We start from the raw sequence: 8,944 nt of genomic DNA, 5'->3' as shown, positions 1-8,944 counted from the left end.
AAGCTTGATCAGATTTCTTTCCTTATTGCCCAACCCCCTAAAAATTATATACATATTTTTTTTAAAAAGATCTTCTCATTGTGTTTACATACACTGCCTAATTTCATGCCAACGTGGAGTACAGTAGTTCAAATGACTAATACAGTAACATGTTAGGCATCTTTGAGGTACCAAGCAATTTTTCTGAATAATAAAGTCTAAACACAGTTTATTTGTCTTGCAGGAGACCTCAGGGTGACCTTCGGCTTCCTATTGATATGACACGGTCCATGGAGGAAACACTTGGATATTTACTGAGCCAGACAGGTTAAGTGCTTCTCTCAGTCCAGTAGCTAAAAGTGGGATCGTCTAAAGGGCCAAGACGCAAACCACTGGAAAGTGCCTAAATTTCTCCAAAACCTTTATTGCTTTTGGAACATGAAACCCATGTTGCCAGCTGAGCAGCAGGAAAAGAAGTGAGCTGACTGTTGTGCAGTTCAAATCAGAATCAAGCTGTTGATCTCTTAAGAAGTCAGTCAGTGGCATTTTATTTATTTGTGCCTTCATTCTTTTTTCAAAATGCGAATTAAAACCTTTCAAACACATATTGGGCTGGGCCACATGCAAAGACTTGTTACCATTAGTGAGCTGAATGTTAGCCAGAGTTAAATACACAAACTCTCGTCATTAAAAAATAAAATCTGTGTGATATACTACAACCAAAACTTGGTAACACTCGCATCACTTTTAAATAAACTTGTGTCACACTGAGTAATTCATCTGTTGGCATTGTTCATAGATCAGTGAGGGAAAAACAGCGGAAAGTATGGGAAAACTGGGTGGAGAGGATTGCGTGGGTGGGTGGAAGGGGCTCCCAAATCCAGAGAGGAGATTTATCATAAACCTGGACAACATTCAGGAGTAAAGAAGAGGATGAGGGAAAGTCCCATAAGGTGGAGATGAAGTGAGAGAGGAGCAGGCAGGAAGGAGTGAGCCAAAGCCTGGCCTTGTTTTCATTGGAAAAGATTGGGAGGAAAATGAGTTGCAGAGTTTATATGTGTGTGTTGATGCATATGAATAACATTATGTCTCATGGATCTACTTGGGATCTACTTTCCCCAGACATCTGTTGGTACAAGTACAACTGAAAACTAAATACTGGCAATGTGGCATCACAGAGTGTTTGGCATTTCATTAAATAGAAACCACCTTTTGATGAGAAGATTGATACCAGTCTTGGGACTTTACAGTAGATGTAAAGCTATAAAAACATTCAGGGAGATTTTTGTGGTATATTTGAACTGTATTTGCACCTAGCAAAAACAGGACATGTATCCCTAGTAACATCTGGCCTTTCCTTTATCTAATTAAGCGTAATCTGTTGTGTCAGAAGAAGAAAAATGTGGTTTTGGAAGAATTCAAAATCTATGTCTCCAATGAATCTCTGATATACTAGTAGCCAATACAAATATCGATCATGAATTTTACCACCAGCAAGACGCTTCAGTTTAATGTTGCTGGAATCTTACAAATGTGTTTTTGATTAATAAATCAAGATAGGCAAGTTACACAGGTTCAAAGTTAGTGCTTGGATTCAGTGTGTGCATAAAGAGATCGGGGACGGCCAGGGAACAACACTGAGCAATCAAGCATGCTGAGGTAAGCTGTACTTCTCCCTAAGCTGCTAAAAATACCTGTTCGTATGAGAGTGGGCGGTCTGGCTGAGCCCGGTGGTCTCCTCTGCTGATACAGTGGCTGTGCCAGAGCTGCTTTCTCACCAGTGTTGTCTTTCAGCTGTTGGCACAGAGCCCCAAATAGACCACTGGTCTCAAACTGCTAAATCACTGTAGTACTGCTAGATGTCTTAAATTTAATTGCTGATGTTTACGGAGAAAGTGGTGGGAGAAACAAAGCTGGTCTTAAAGTAGAAGATAAGCTATCTGGTCATCACAAAGATGAGTAAGTTATAGATTACCTGTATTGTGGCATGGAAGTGAGCAGCAATATCAACAAGAACATCTGAACATCAGGAATGTTTTACAAATATAGAATAAATGCAAGTTATTAATGATGAAGACCTTGGAAGAGATTCATTCATTTTACATCTTAGAGCTAAGGATGCCAATTTTTTAAGAAGCATTTTGTTTTATAGCTCTTAAAATCCCCAGTGGCAATCATTAAAATAAAATTCACAAGCAATTTTATCTACTTACAGCAGTTTGAAGATACCCTTAAAGCCTTACTTATACTCACTGGCAACCCCATGGCAACCACTGACCAGACGAATTCAGGTCTATTCCTCAACCTGATGGCAGTTGCTGGGAAATTGGCTTCAAAGAAGTATACGGTGTTGTAACAAAACCTCTCTGTAATTGCTTTGGTCACAATACAATGAATAACTGCAAACACTTGCCAATTACTCTCTGAGCAGTATCTTCTTTGCAGCCAGTTTCACCTAGCAACAGCCATCAACCTCAAGCAACCACTCGCAAACCAGTTGGGAAATACATTTTTTTCCTAGTGACTTGTGGTTGCCAGGGGGTCGCTGACTGGTCTCTAGGTTGTGTGACTGGGGTGACCTCAAACCTTCTGCCCATGTATTATACACGATCAGAGAGTTCCAAAAGGCTGGACAAAAACTTGCTAAAACCATAAATGGCAGAGAATGTTAGGCCAAGAATTTCCACTTCCACCCATACAGTACCTATAATGACTATGAATAAAATCCTCACCCTTTTGCAGTTGGGGTGAGAGCTGCGTAGTTGGAAAGAAGTTCTTGAACCCTGCTAAGGTTCTAAGTGGTTACCATGGATAAGCGTAGTAAGATGGATAGCCTACAGCTAATCCAAAATGCTTCAGGAAAAATACTTAAAGGAGAGTTAAAAGAGAGAGCATGTTTCTACTGGCTTCTCTTCATTGTTTTAAAATCCTTCTTGTCACATACAAGGAGCTCTTCCTGTTAAATGAGTTTTTCCTTCCCACTGTTGCCAAAGTGCTTGCTCATAGGGGTGGTGGTGGTGGTGGTGGTGGTGGTGGGGGGGGGGGGGGGGGGGGGGGGGGGGGCATCTGATTGTTTTGGATTTTTCTGTTTTTGCTATATAAATAAAATCAACTGAACTGAATTACACAGGTTCCAGTGCACATTTCAGTTTAAAATGCATCACTACACAGAGGTGGTAGGGAACACAAGGTTATCCAAATGTGAAGAAGGCCAAGACTTGGGGGTCTGTGTTAAGTTCAAACCCTGTCTCGTAGGGCAACAACTGGTTTCTGCAATTCAGAGCTTTCAACAGTTGGAGGTTTTCAAATGAGGGCAATGAAAGCCCCAGGCAGAGGTCGATCCAGGACTCATGCACAAAAGCCACAACCAAAAAAAAAAAAAAGAAACAAAATGACAACTCGAATAACACAAACATACTGTGCTTATTTTTTCAAGCTTATGAACTTGACTTTCAGTGTAAATTAAGAAGTAGGGCAGTGATTATGCCAGACATACAAATTTATAATTTTGAGCTCCTTGGTAATTAAAAATGTTACACTTCATTACATTTTCTACTTCCCAAGCACCATGAGAAAAACAATAGCCAAGCAAACTATTTAAAATTAAGAGGAAACCCACTAAAGGCAGGGAGGAGGAAAAGCACAGAAGAGAGTCAAATAATAGAAGTTGAAGAGAAAGAAAGGGCGTTCTCACGTTTGATTCCAGCAAACAAAACCTCAACAAGATCCAAATGGAAATTAAATGAATTAAAGTCATTAGAGGTCTTTCAGCTCTTTGCAAAGGAGACCACTGACTGACACTGGGGACTTTGGCCTACAGTATATTACATAACTATGGTACCAAAAAACTTGCTGATCTGTTGGTATTGGTGTGATGGCATGCTAGCTCGGCTGATTTTGTCTTAATTCTTGAAGCAGATGGTGTGTATTTTTAGAGGAGATACAGACTTTCCCAGGAAAATAGCCAGTGCATTTCTTCATCTGTTTAGTTATACAATTACATTCTCGGGAACTCTACAGCACAGAAACCACAGCTACACAATAACCTATATAACATATCTTTCCCCAAACAAACCTTGGGCTTTGTATAATAAGTGTATAATACACTTTTTTGTTCATCAAACAAGGTCAGAAATAACACCACAATGCAGGAATTTCTGTCAAATAAGGTTACACAGAGTCACTGCTTCAACTGTACAGGCATGAGCTAGACTTTGATGTGACTCCCCCGAAACCCTATTCCTGTTTTACAGGACTATTTGCCCAGTCCTTAAAAACATCTGTTGTTGTGATTTGGTGCTATTGTTATTGCAAATCAGGATGCACTGATCCAATGTTTGGATCGGACATTGGTCCACGGCTGATCCAACTAGATCAGATATTGATGACAATCAACCAGTACACCAACCAATTCATTTTCTTCACTCCTAGATTTTTCGGTGTTTGCTTTGCCACTTGATAGTAGCAGTATCTAGCAACAGAGCTAACATAGCGAGAAGGAAGCTAATCAAAGCTAAGCACCAGTTTGTCTATTTCATGGCTGCTGTAACAGCAAGGTTTTGTTTCTACAGTGGGGCAAAAAAGTATTTAGTCAGCCACCAAGTGTGCAAGTTCTCCTTAAAAAGATGAGAGAGGCCTGTAGTGTTTCTCATAGTTATACCTCAACTATAAGATACAAAATGAGAAAAAAAATCCAGAAAATCACACTGTCTGATTTTAAAGAATTTATTTCTAAATTATGGAAAAGCTATATTTCTGGCTCACACAAACCTGTGTGGCTCCTCTCTCCTCCACTCGTTGCCTGTGTTAATGGCACATGTTTGAACTTGTTATTAGTATAAAAGATAGCTGTTCACAAACTCAAACAGTCACACTCCAACACTCCAAACACCTCTCTCTATGGAAGAAATATAGTATCATCAGAATTCAAGTATTTTTAGACATTGAATTTATGACACTGAATTTTTATCCTCCAAATTTCCCTGCAAAAATATTCACCTGCAAAAATTCACCTGCAAAAAATTCACCTGCAAAAATTCACCTGAAAAAAATTCACCTGCAAAAATTCACCTGAAAAAAATTCACCTGCAAAAATTCACCTGCAAAAATTCAACTGCAAAAGTGATGAACTTTAATGACCCAAGCCAGAGCAATCAGCACCAGATCGAGTCGAGTGGCTCTCAGCCAATTAAATTACGCTGTTTGATCACATGACACCGTTAGCCAGCAGTGTGTCTCCTAAAAGAGAGCTGTTTAAAGGTGAGTGATTAAGTTTTTCTCCTAAATAGAGATCATTACAGAACGCCTAGTCCTACTTAAAATCCCATTTATTATTATTTTTTTTATCATCTACTCGAACTAAGGAAAACGTTTGACTAACTCAAAGACAATTTCCACGCCTCCCCTGCCTGACTGCAGAGGCAGTTCAAATCAAATCAAATCAAATCAAATCAAATCAAATCAAATCAAATCAAATCAAATCAAATCAAATCACTTTTTATTGTCACATCACATGTGCAGGCACACTGGCACAGCACATGCGAGTGAAATTCTTGTGTGCGAGCCCCACAAGCAACAGAGATGTGCAAACACAACAACACAAACGAGCAAAATACAAGAATGGCCAACCTGAAACTAATAAATATATGTACAATATATAATAGTGTATGCATTTCTGGATGTGTATACTAAATATTTTCCTACGTGTGTGTGTGTGTGTGTGTGTGTGTGTGTGTGTGTATACACATTTTTACAAATTAAATAGTAAAAAAATAAAATAAAATAATAATAATAATAATAATAAAATATATAAAATATACAGAGTTGAATATGTGCAAAACAAGTGGCATTTATATACAGTGTGGAGTGCATAATGTTGAAGTTCCAGTAGTGAAGCTGAGGTGTCTATGACGTGTTCAGCAGTCTGATGGCCTGATGGAAAAAGCTGTCTCTCAGTCTGCTGGTACGGGACCGGATGCTGCAGAACCTCCTTCCTGATGGAAGCAGTCTGAACAGTTTATGGCTGGGGTGACTGGAGTCCTTGATGATCCTCCCCGCTTTCCTCAGGCACCGCTTCCTGTAGATGTCTTGGAGGGAGGGAAGCTCACCTCCAATTATCCGTTCAGAGCACCGCACTACTCGCTGGAGAGCTTTGCAGTTGTAGGCGGTGCTGTTGCCATACCAGGTGGTGATGCATCCAGTGAGGATGCTCTCAATGGCAGTTTTGAATTTAGGAGCGCCAAGATGGCAGCGGCAAACCCTGGCGGCTCTCCGGTGAGTATATATATTTTTTTATCTTCAAGTTTGTCTTTTGAAACCTTAATTTTATTTAAATCCGTTGCTCACGTATAAAGTACACAGACGGGGTCTTTGCTCAACTCGTCTGAGGCGTGTCTCACTAAGCGCTACATGCTAGCATCCTGCTAACCGAGCTACCCTTTACATGCTGTGCTTTAGAAAATGGGATACTCGTTAAAAAAAATACTCCGCAGATATTGATAGATAGACGAACACTGCAAATATAATGTTGGAAACGAGAACGGCCTTTGGTGAAGGGGTAAAATACACCATGAATAGAGCCATAGAGTGAATGGCTGCCATGGTTGCAGAACAGCCTGATTTAATGACAAGAATGGGGAAGAGTGAGGTGAAGTGAACCACACCCACAAAACACGGTCAGACAAGGCGGCAAAAGGGCAGTGATCTGTCCGTCAGTATGAAGTTGGTGTGTGCTTTGGTGAACAAAAACTCCAGACTGGTAGCAGGAAGATGGGAGACTCGTGTTTCACTGGAATAGTGGTGAATTAAAACATCCTTTGTTGGGGACATTTCGGTGTAAATGCATCCATACAGGCAAGACAGAGGCAGACTAGACAGTGAAGAAAACAAGGCAAACATTAGAAATATAAAAACGGAAATATAGGATGAGTCGGGGATGAGTTCCTGCCCCAAGTGGAGGAGTTCAAGTATCTCGGGGTCTTGTTCGCGAGTGATGGGAGAAGGGAGCCGGAGATCGACAGACGGATTGGGGCTGCAGCTGCAGTAATGCGGACGCTGCACCGGTCCGTCGTGGTGAAGAGGGAGCTGAGTGTAAAAGCGAAGCTCTCAATTTACCGGTCGATCTACGTCCCTACCCTCACCTATGGCCACGAGCTGTGGGTAGTGACCGAAAGAATGAGATCGCGGATACAAGCGGCAGAAATGAGCTTCTTCCGAAGGGTGGCTGGCCTCTCCCTTAGAGATAGGGTGAGAAGGTCGGCCATCCGGGAGGGGCTCAGAGTAGAGCAGCTGCTGCTCCACATCGAAAGGAGCCAGCTGAGGTGGTTCGGGCATCTGACAAGGATGCCCCCTGGGCGCCTCCTGGGTGAGGTGTTCCAGGCATGTCCCACCGGGAGGAGGCCCCGGGGCAGACCCAGGACACGCTGGAGAGATTATATCTCTCGGCTGGCCTGGGAACGCCTTGGTATTCCCCCGGATAAGCTGGAGGAGGTGGCTGGGGAGAGGGAGGTCTGGGCCTCTTTGCTTAGGCTGCTGCCCCCGCGACCCGGCCTCGGATAAAGCGGATGAAGATGGATGGATGGAAATATAGGATTAATATAACATACAATTAGGGAAAATGTAAGGAACACAATGTAAATGATATTGTAAAGTCATTAAAACAGCATACTCTGATTAAAAGAAACACATAATTGGGTAGGATAATAACAATAATAATGTTAAAAAACATGTACAAGATGGGTATGTATACTTGTAGCCAGAATACTATAAAGTTGTAGCATGCCAGACCATCTTGATTGAATGTAACTTCGCTCCACACAAGTTTTATGGTAGACATATTCATATTGGTATCTAATAAATGATTAATTCTTAGATTTTATCGAACGTTAATTTATAAATTGTTTCTGTCTTTATGTGTTTGTTTCAGATTATGCAAGATGAAATTATTCAGTCAGCAAGACACTTGCTGCAGTTGCTGACATCATCCAACTGAACTGCTGCTGTGATGAATCAGAATACAAGGTTTACTTTAGCAAGACTTATGAGTTAATGCTACATTTAACTAAATTGTTATATATTTTGTGTCCAATATTGTCTCCATATGATTTTTTTTGCAACATCTTGCAGAGAACAGAGTCAAGGTACCAGCTTGGTCAACCCTAAAAGACCATCTGTTCAATGACCAGGTGAAAAAGTCATAAACTAAACATTGCATGAGCATGGAATTTAGGATGCAACTTTATATCTTACCTGCTCTACACTCAGGGCTTGAATTACAACAACAGTCAATCACATAAAAAAATATACTTTTGGTAGTTCTGTGTCTGTCTCTCTCCTCCAAACCCAGATGGCTGCTGGTACTGAACCGGGTTCTGGTTCTGCTGGAGGTTTCTTCTTGTTAAAGGGGAGTTTTTCCTCTGCACTGTCACTTCATGCTGCTCAGTGTGAGGGATTGTTGAGGTTGAGTCCATATGTCCTGCGAACAACTGCTGGGCAATGACACCATGCAATCTTCTGGGATTCCTTGGATAGAAAACCTGTGAACTGCACTTGTCCTTGGTCTTCACAGCTCACCTTTTTACTGTTTATTGAATCAAAATTCTCCAGTGACATGGATTCTACATTATAGAACATCACATCAGTTACAAAGTGGTTTTAATAAAAAAAAGGCAAAAATTAGTTTGTTTCTTTATTCAATTTTTGAACAGTGATACTCATTCAGTAAATGCAAATTATTTACATGGCAGTGCACTATAGGCATAAATCTAGACCCCTAGATAAAACATGATGGCATTATAGCAGTGACAACTCCTCCACAGTAGCAGGTGGGATTTCTTTTTTGAGGACGGCTCCTTTTACCTGTCACTACAGATGGTCTGTTTATGTTTTGATCAAGAGCCTTTTTTGGGCAGCTGAAGAGGAGAAGTCTATCTTATGGCCAACCTCTGACTGTATCTTGGTCACATTA

At 40.9% G+C, this 8,944-nt stretch overlaps 1 long non-coding RNA gene across 2 annotated transcripts; it reads left to right on the top strand.

The window, feature by feature from the left end:
* The first annotated feature begins 6,201 nt into the window (after positions 1 to 6,201).
* Positions 6,202 to 8,678, top strand: LOC146707353 (uncharacterized). 2 transcript variants are annotated; one of them, XR_014920822.1, is made up of 4 exons: positions 6,202 to 6,252; positions 7,904 to 7,998; positions 8,104 to 8,162; positions 8,324 to 8,678. It is a non-coding gene; the product is annotated as an uncharacterized LOC146707353 (long non-coding RNA). The 2 variants fall into 2 exon arrangements; XR_014920821.1 differs by having other exon boundaries at positions 8,104 to 8,678.
* Positions 8,679 to 8,944: the final 266 nt, after the last annotated feature.

This window comes from Copadichromis virginalis, linkage group LG6, assembly GCF_057382275.1.
Source record: "Copadichromis virginalis isolate Kocher_CV1m ecotype Utaka linkage group LG6, C_Virginalis_male_GT1.1, whole genome shotgun sequence".
NCBI classification, from domain to species: domain Eukaryota; kingdom Metazoa; phylum Chordata; class Actinopteri; order Cichliformes; family Cichlidae; genus Copadichromis; species Copadichromis virginalis.
Note: the sequence above shows the minus strand (reverse complement) of the source record. Positions and strands in the feature narration are given on the sequence as shown.